Genomic DNA, 10568 nt, shown 5'->3' with positions numbered 1-10568 from the left:
TTCCGCACACCATACGTGGTATCGGATTGTTTCGGTTGTTTCTCCAGATCGTCCAAGTAGAACTGTACGTGCGGGGCAGTGATTGTGTTTCGAGAATCGACGTCGTCGTCTTCAGTGCGACTCGTTGTTTGTTCTTTACCCGTTGCATCTTGGAACGATTCATCATCGTCATCATCATCATCATCCTCCTTTGAATCGTCATCATCATCATCGTTGTTTATATTTTTCGGTGATCCGAACGAAGCAAATAAACTATCAACAAACGTTGTTCCATCTTTCGTTTCCGATTTTGAAGCTTCGATCTTGGTTTTCTTTTCCTGAGGAGCAGCGACAAGTGCGGGAGTTGACGACGACGACGACACAGTTTTCTGCAACGCTGCGAGCGGATCTGTCAACGGTTTGAAAACTTTCTTCAACGTCACCTGAGCGTCCGCCTCTCCGGTGCGAATGGTATTTAACTTCCGTTTGATATCTTGACGGATTTTATCGATACTACCGTATTTCTGAGCGATCGTCGACAACGATAAGTTATCCATCTTGTTCAATAAAAGTATCGAAGCCTTTCCGGTACCTTCCCTCGTTCTTATTACTATCTTTATCGATGACTAAAAACCCGTACTTGTCCTGCCAGCACACCGAGCAGATGTGTCTGAAATCTTCGAACGTGAAATCTGTGTTGACGTGATCGTCGTAGATGTGTCGCAAGTTTGTATTGTCCTGTTTGAAAACTACGAGCAGGTTAGCGTTATCGCGAATCAATTGTTTCGGTATGCGAGAATACGTTTGACACAAGTAGAAACTGTCGACCGAGCTGTGTCTTCCCATACTGAAATATTCCCGCATCGCATTTTGTTTGTCACAAGCGACATCATCGAAAATGAAGACCGAGTCTGATGCGGCATCGTTTGGTGGAACAATCTCGGCCGTGTCCGAATAGACGTTGTATCCGAGACCGTCGATTCCGTCGAATATCTGACGCAGTTCTTCGTACTTGGGTTGGAACGGTGTCTTGGAGTACAAGTACACGTTGCGGAACTTCAATCCGTTCGGATGTTGTAGCAAGCAAACCATCACGTTTGTTTTACCGCAGTTGGACGGTCCAACGACAATGCAACGGATACTGTTCGGTAACAGTTCACTGTGTCGTCGTCGTTGTCGTCGGTTTTCATTTTGCTTCTTCCGTTTGTCGAGGTTCCGGACTCGCAGTGACTTTCTTTGCTTGACGAGTCGCATCGTATTCGTTCCCTATTTTATCGGACAGTTATTTTTTTACTTCTCCGTATAAATAGTATGGAGATTTTCGTCAGAGTATGTCACCGAGAAGAACATCAACTTGCAGCAAAACCAATCGAGGACGTGGACTGTTAAACTCGTTGATAAATTCACTACCGTTCGAACTACACTTACCGGGCGACTACAGGTACTGCGGACCGGGCACTCGCCTCGCAGAACGATTGAAACGCGGAGATCCGGGTATAAATCCGCTCGACGAAGCTTGCAAGTCCCACGACATCGCTTACAGTAAGACCAAAGACACCACCGAGAGGAACAAAGCCGATCTCATACTTGCCGACAGAGCTTGGGAACGTGTGAAAGCGTCCGACTCATCGTTGGGTGAAAGAGCGGCAGCATACGCCGTAACGAACGCTATGAAACTCAAAGCCAAACTCGGAATGGGACTAAACAAGACGGTGGCAGCGAAAAAACCGAAACCCAAGAAGAAGAAGAAGAGAGCGTCGAAGAAGAAGACGAAACCGGTGGAGCGGTCGATCGAACGAATCTTGGCTCTCCCAAAGATGGGTGCCGGAGCGTCGAAGAAGAAGAAGAAACCGGCGGAGCGAATCTTGGCTATTCCGAAGACGGGTGCCGGAGTCAAGAATCTTCTGACGAGTATCGGACTGGCCGCGCGAACAATCACACCGGTAGCGAAAATGATCAAGACGGTCATCGACGGATCTTTGAAGAAGAACGTACACCTCGGTGAAGGATTGTACTTGCGACCGTACCGTAAAGGTTACGGACTTTACTTGAGACCTTACCGAAAGAATTTAAACTGATCCGTGAGCTACCGCGCCGAGCGATGACGGATGTTGAGTTGAGAATCGCTGCGACAGAACAATTACGAATCCCGCATTTCCGCGGTGTGTTCATGATCGATGAATTGGCGACCAAGAAACCCAAACGTCCCGAGTGCGGTATCATCAATCTGGACCGAAGCGATGGAGCCGGTACACATTGGACAGCATACCGGATTTCAAAGAGCGGTAATGCATTGTACTACGACAGCTTCGGTGATTTACCACCACCCGTTGAAATTACGCGATACATTTTACGCTCACGCGGTAGCTCAACGGACGACAATAGGATACAATTATGATAGCGAACAAAATTTCAACTCGAGCGTCTGCGGGAAACGATGTTTAGAATGGCTCGTACAAACCAGGAATATATAGTATTCTCGAAACCCGAATATGGAAACTCAGAAAAGATGTCACACGTTCATGTTGACGGGGAGGAGCAACGTTCTCGAGTTTGCACTGCCTAGACCTCTCGAGTTGTTCGGACCTTGCGAGATCGGTCTGACGGGTTTTGTAACTTATTATTCCATCCCGAACATCGATATAACGAACAGACTGCTTTTCTACTCCGAGAGCCCTGAAGAGAATTACTCGGCAATTTCCTTCCCGATCGGAGCCTACGAGATCGAGGGTATACAAGAATACTTGCAGGGAGATCTTGGCGGAGCGGAAGCTATCAAACTCAAAGCGAACAACGCTACGCTTAAAGTAAGCATCAAATCCAAGTACTGGATCGATTTCCGCAGACCCGGCACTTTACGTAAGGTGCTCGGATTCGGAAAGCGTCTCTTGGCACCGGACGAATGGCACGAAGCTGACTATCGCGTCAACATCTCGCCCGTAAACATGATATGCATCGAATGCAGCATCGCCGACGGTGGATACGTGAACGGGGTGCGCGGACATCACATTTATGCGTTTGCTCCCGATATCGAACCAGGATTCAAAATGGTAGAGCAACCGTCGACGATTCATTACTACCCCGTCTTGGGTGATAAGATCCAACGTTTGCTCGTTAATATAGTAGACCAACAAGGAAGAGCGATCAATTTCGGTGGTGAAGAAGTGACAGTTCGACTACACGTGAGACCAGTAACTTATGGGTAAACGAAGGATCCAGAACGACGATACGTTCCTAAATTCTCTCGCATATAATAGTATTGATAATCCACGGACTAGTTGTCAGCAACAGCAGCAGCAGAGGAAAACTTTGAGCGAATATTCCAAGAGGGCTCTCACACAACTCGGATTCGTGGTGAAAAATCCGAAATAAGAACAAGATGGAAGCTTGGCGACAAGAGATCATCGAATACGAATACATCCGTTTCGGTCCGGTCGACGAACGGCGTGGAAACAACGATTCGATCCGGTTCACCCCCGATACCCACGGTCTGATCACCGTGCCTCAAGATTCGAGGATCTTCATGCGTTTAGAAGTGAAACTCGAGAAAAATCCTGGAGCCGCCGCAGATGCTGCGAAACCTAAAGTCAAGTGGGCTGCTCCCCTGCACTTGTTCGACCGTATGCAGTACAAAGTGAACGGGACGGAAATCGATAGCATGCAGTGTGTCGGAGTGACATCGACCGTGAAAAATTATTCTAGGTGGCGGTAGCCACCCCGGCCCAATCCTAAAAACTCCCCCTAAAAAATGACGACCCCAAAAAAAAAAAAAAAAAAAAAAAAAAAAAAAGACGGGTGGCTGCTGCCTAACTAGTTTTACACGAAACAACGCGACCGGGCTTTTCTGCACGGTTTGCGGTCCATTTAGCACTCCTGCTAATTAAGTCGTAAAGTAAAGCCCGAAAACCCTATAATATTTGGGTAGAATATGCTCAGCTCTACTCGTAATGCCCACCCTTTTTAAGTTTAGTTAAATATTAAAAAAGTTATTAAGCTTTAACGACAAATTTTGGACCCCAAAACTTGACGATCGTTTTTGACGACATGGACCCCAACAAAAGCTGACCCTGATGGAATTGTTGAGCAGATTCGGGGCAGATTCGAGGCCCGCGAAACGCCCGGCCGCGGAAGGCGGGCGTGTTCATTTATCTAAACCTACAGCTATAACCGTAGAGAAAAACCCTATAAAACTATAGATATTTTGAAACTACTAATTATAATACAGGTCCCAAATCAAGGAATTTTTGAATGAATGAGGCATAAGGGAGAAAATCGATAAAAACGTCATTTTTGAAGCGTACCTAAGGACACGGCTGTGGAAGTTATGGGAGGATAAAACCCATTGAACTAGAGCTAGTTAGAATCTTTAGACTCCATAGATGGAACTTTTGAAAAGTTTGCAGACTTATATGGACTTCGAAAGGAGAATTTATTGAAAGAAGGAGAGTGTGTCAATTCTTCACAGAAAATTTGAATTTGAAAACAACTTGTAGAACCGCGCGATGGATGGTGAGCGCCGACTCCAGAAACCAAATTTTAGGTTATATTTCTGCTATTATCAGTTATTATGGCTTTAAATATTTAAATAATAAGAATGAGATAGATTAATCGATGCGTGTTTCTATTTTATCAAAGCCGAAGATAACTGGATCCATTTCTATATAATCATTTTATGATTCTCGGACCCTAGATAAATTTAGTTGTCACTGTAAGTACTCGGATCAACCTGCCATTTCTTCCCAGCGGCCCTGATCTAGTGATCTTTTCAAGTAATTGTTCATGAATGATTGATGATATCCCACTACCCACTATAGTGAGTCCTAGATACTATTTCTCGTTAATCAGATTCAGCAACTTTCCACCAGAAAATCATCCTTTCCCTCAATACGATGATGTGTGTCTGGGATCTCAATCGGTGGGAATGATTCTGCGTTTCCACTTTCTACTAAAATTTTGCTAGCAGCTAGGCAGCCTACATTTTCAGGAGTTGATGTGTGTTTTCTCAGTGTATCATGCAACTGGTGCCTAAAGCCTGTATGTTTTCATAGACTTGGGATGCTTCATAATGGATAACCGGTAAATGCATTCACCCGTCAGTCTTGGTTATGTGTTCACCTAAAGAAGCTACGCTTCACTGAAACAAAACCACTTCAATGAAATCAACTCAATGTCACAAAATCAAAGATACTTGACTTCAAGCATTAGCTTTAATTTGATTATTATCAAGTCTCTTCGATTCTGGGTCAGAAGTCGATTGAATCGTCAAAGCCTGTGTTTGGATAAAATTCTTCAAATCAAGGTCTATCATATTGACCTGTGCAGAAGGTATGTATCTATACTGCTATTTCATTGGTTTGATAAAATTGAGATGCTATAACTAGTGCAGGATAACCTTGGTGACAACCTCTCTACACATCAGCTAAAATTTGCAGTACCTGGTGACGCAAATTTGCCGTCACTGCTTACCACGTTTAGGAGATAAAACAGAGCGGCTGTTCGATATAATACATCAGTGCCGCCTGACCTCTAGATTATCTGAGTCCTCGCCTGGCAAATTTACCCACTATGAGAGTGCGACAGAAAATTAGCTGGTTCATTTAGCACGGAAAATGGATACAAGAAATAATTCTCTGGCACACCCTGAAAGTGAGTAAAAACTCATTAGATGTGGACTTTGGATAGCCAGAACTGGCAGAATAATAAAAGCTATCGATTGAGACTGAGGCGACTAAAAATATTAGTTGTGATCAATATTTTGGGCTGCAACAGCATAAACCAACAGAGCATCTTCTTTGACGGAAAGTGGGCATTGAATGCCCGGGTTGAGAAATCTCTCATAAATACCTGCTTACTTTACCTGTCACTGTATTGATGTGAGAGTTACCTTAATCAGATGGTTGCAGAATCTCCCTGGCAATTCCCAGTATAGATATGATGGTGCTCCACATAATTAACTTACCGGCAGATTCATTCGTTCGATAGAATCGTATGAGAGGGATCACATAGCATAGGATATAAAATTAAGCCTTGAATATAGGTGATATTTATACTTTAACCTTTGGTTCTCGGTCTACGGTATGAAAGGGACGGACTAATACAGAAGAACCATACATGACAAGTGGCTCCTAAATTGTCATTTATTTGAGTCCTTAGCTGAAAAGTTCATGCCTGAAGGTGTGACAGAAAATGGACTGTTTTTTTCCATCCTTGAAAGTAAAACAAAGAATCAAAATTGTACTCTCCGTTTTACCCTGATAACGCGTTTAAACTCAATCGCAGCCGACTCTGCATGACCAGAATTGGCAGATACAGACTCATAAAAATTAAATGTTATTGAAAGGAAAACCAAAAATTAAAGTGGTATTCTCTGTTGTACCCTGATAACGCACTGAAACTCAATCGCTGTTGACTCTGTATGACCAGCATTGGCAGCTAAAGGCTCCTGAAAATGAAATGTTATCAAACTGTTTCATTACAGTTCAGAAGATTCATGCTATTGAGATCGAAATTTCAGTTGTGGTAACTGTAATTTTTGCTTGCAGAAACATCAACTTTTACTGTTTATCTTTTCCAATGACGAGTGAACTGGTCACATTTCTTAAGATACAGAATGCCATAGCTTTAGAGACATCTCTCATAAAACTAAAAATATTGATAAATACTTACTTTGCTTACTGTCTTTATGAGACGGTATCACGCGTTTGCAATGTTATTACCGATGAGGAAATTGGAGCTTGGAGAAATTGCGATTCGAATGGTCAAAGGACCTGGCAGGCATAACTAGGTATAAGCAGCGTAAATGATAGAGGTCCTGCACTGAGCTGCAGAATTTAGCTTGCATTCTATCATTAGTTCCAAGAATCCAAAAAAAAAATGTTGAATAATGTAAGACATAAAAGGTATCCCTTAACACAGGTGATGCCTCTAATGTAAATCCTGGTTTTGTGCCTACTGTACACAGGAGATGGAACATTACATAGAAGTCCTATATTAAGAGCAGCTCTGAAGTTGTTGATTATCAGGGTTCTTGCCTGACACATTCACCCACTTTGAAGGTGTGACAGTAAATAGACTGGTTAATTTTATCATTGAAAATAAACCCATTATTAGTTAAACTGGCACTCTCCCTTTCACCCTGTTGCGCGTTTAAAGTCAATGTGTCTTTGTGGACTCTAGTTGACCAGAATGGCCAAATGGAGAATCATAATGATGAAAGCTATAAAAGGATTTCATTGCAGCAGGCCGATTATTGAAAGTTTGAAGCAGTCTGATAAGAGATCGAAATGCGATATATTGCACGGTTAAGATAGGGCTGTCTTGCCTTGTCGTACTGACATAGTTTCAATAATCAGCATGCAGTTGAGAAAATTTATGCCATCACAACTAAAGTTTAATGTATACCATCTCCTTATGAACAGAAACATTTAACGCAAGTACCAAGATGATTTCATATGATGTCTGGATAGGAATGCACATAGTAAACAAGTAAGTAGCAACTTTTCGTTTCAGGCACATTGTGCCCAAGCATTGTGCCCTCAGTAATCAGAGAATCATAAAAGAAAACTCACTCACAACGAAAAAGGTACCTAGAGAGAGAAGTTTCATGCAAAATCAAGAATGGTCACATTTGGAAGTATTATTCCTCGGGGCAGCATAAAATTGAAAATGTTTCGTGTGTACAATGAGAAAACCATTCAAGAAGTTATATTGTTATTAATTTCAGAAATAATATGACATAGAAAAAGAGACAGGGGCCAGGAGAAATTGAAATTGCAATGCTATTATGCTCAAACCCGATTCAAAATTTCCAATCGAAACAATAACATTATCATAACCTCTCTATGCACTATCTATGGCTTAGACTGCGCATTAGGAAATTTCGGCGAGACTAGAGTCCCTTCAGGCGGGACGATAGGCAACTCAGCAACACCCAGCAAGTCCGAGACCGAGACAATGGAAATGCCTGTCATGCCAGTGCCGTTGCCTGATACGGGTACTTTTCGTTCGTATATCCGGATGTATCCACTAAGCGGAAGGCGCGTCTTCACCCTGATTTACCCCGCTAGCTGTCTTACCTACCGCGCGACCTAGATTGCATTATAAGTCAATGCGCTTTACTGTAGTTTCTATCGTTCGTAGCCAATGAGAATTAGGCATTACGTCAAGTGACCCAACTTTGTCACGATTTCAATACTGACCTGCGGTTTTTTTTCTGTGACGTACAGGGTGTGCCAAAAATATGGATCCTTCCTTACTGATGTCTCGAGAACGATTACAGATTATTGACATGCGGTTTGAACGAAATTCCTTAAAAAAAGGTGGGCCGCTTTCGGGGGGGGGGGGGGGGGGGGTCGTTTCCTCTCTGCCTCGCGCCCGCGGGAACAACTTTTAAATTTAAAATGGGAACTCTCTTTGCCTGATACTTCGTAGAAGTCATACCAAAAATACGTGATATCCTTCCAAAAAAACAAAAATGTGATTTTTGTACAAAATTTCGGCCCAATCCAAAAAATGTCACTAATTACCAAAAACAAAAAAAAAACCAGGCACCCAAAAATATGATGGCAGTACCGTTTGGATTCATCATATAAAAGGAAATGATATCAAAACGGCCCAATTTTCTCTTTCATGCCCATGCAATATACCAAACACCCCAACTTTTTTCACAAAAAAAAAAATAAATAAATACCTATAAGGTATGATGACCTGAACACGTTTATTGGATCCATCGCTTTAAAGGAGTATGATATTAAATCGGCCCAACTTCTCTGAAATATGCCCATCTCGGATCAATAATTTTTTTGAGACCTTCCGACTCATCGCTGAGGAGACACTGATCATTACTTGACCCTTAGTATATGTCCTTGTTTAGATGTCAAAGAGTTCCTTATGAGAACTGTAATGAATTTTTTTTCTTTGAAGAGATAAAATCAAAAAATCGTCATAAAATTGAAAAAAAAATTCGAAGAAAAAAAAAGGAATGGGCCGGCCGGCACGTACAAAAAAAAGGGGGGAAATGTAGATACATTGGTATGCCCCAACATTTTGGCATGGGTGACCGACCCGGTCTTGCCAACATCCATGAAGTTGCTAAGAAAGAAGCATTGTAAGTAGGAGGCACATAATATTCGCAATAATACGCCAAGGTTCAGTAGTTTGTAAGGCCTTCTATCAGAAACAAACAAAGAATATGGCATTGCTTGAAAGTTGTTAAGTTGTTCACTCATGTGTGAATATCTTTCAGTCTATCTTTCAATGACGATTTCAAGAAGGACTGATCCTCCTTTTGACGATGATACTCTTGTTCATGTATATGTGAAAGAGAGACGATAATCACCCTATATTATCTACCACTTGTATGTACGGCCGGCCGGCCCATTCCTTTTTTTTTCTTCGAATTTTTTTTTCAATTTTATGACGATTTTTTGATTTTATCTCTTCAAAGAAAAAAAATTCATTACAGTTCTCATAAGGAACTCTTTGACATCTAAACAAGGACATATACTAAGGGTCAAGTAATGATCAGTGTCTCCTCAGCGATGAGTCGGAAGGTCTCAAAAAAATTATTGATCCGAGATGGGCATATTTCAGAGAAGTTGGGCCGATTTAATATCATACTCCTTTAAAGCGATGGATCCAATAAACGTGTTCAGGTCATCATACCTTATAGGTATTTATTTATTTTTTTTTTTGTGAAAAAAGTTGGGGTGTTTGGTATATTGCATGGGCATGAAAGAGAAAATTGGGCCGTTTTGATATCATTTCCTTTTATATGATGAATCCAAACGGTACTGCCATCATATTTTTGGGTGCCTGGTTTTTTTTTTGTTTTTGGTAATTAGTGACATTTTTTGGATTGGGCCGAAATTTTGTACAAAAATCACATTTTTGTTTTTTTGGAATCTCACATACACTAGAGCGGAAACCGCGGGACTCGCAACTGCCGGGTTTTGTGACATCTCTTCTTCATGGGCCGAATGGGATATGACAACGTTGGATGAAACTCAGTGCGCCGTCGTTCCGTTGTCTTCACTCAGCGGATTCGCAGTACATTTCAAAGACGTTCTAGTCAGATGCTCGCAAGAGTTGATCCTAGTGCGCAGTGGTACGGATAAGAACGCATATTATATCACCGACGCGGCGACCGCGGACGGTTACACCATCAAATTTAAAATAATCGAAATCTATTGGGAGATTCCCGTCGTCAAATTCACATTGGAACTGGAAAAACAAATCTTGCTCAAGATGAAGAAGAACGACAAGATGAGTTTCGGTTACATGAATTGGGAATCGCACGACATCCCTGGGATTTTTCCGACCAAGACGTTCAAATGGAGCGTAAGAACAACCAGCAGGCACAAGCCCAAATTCGTGGTGTTGGTATTTCAAACGGATCGACGGGACAATCACCTGAAGGATTCCTCTCGTTTCGACCATGTAAATGTGCGCTCGGTCAGCGTTCAAATCGGTGAGCGTCGGTTTCCTCAAGTTGATACGATCTACGATTTCCCGAGTATGGATTATAATCACGCCTACCTGAACTACACCGATTTTATGAGAGACTACTGGAAAGGTGAGAAACTCTGCGA

The sequence above is a fragment of the Bemisia tabaci genome, unplaced genomic scaffold, assembly GCF_918797505.1.
Source record: "Bemisia tabaci unplaced genomic scaffold, PGI_BMITA_v3".
NCBI lineage: Eukaryota > Metazoa > Arthropoda > Insecta > Hemiptera > Aleyrodidae > Bemisia > Bemisia tabaci.
Note: the sequence above shows the minus strand (reverse complement) of the source record.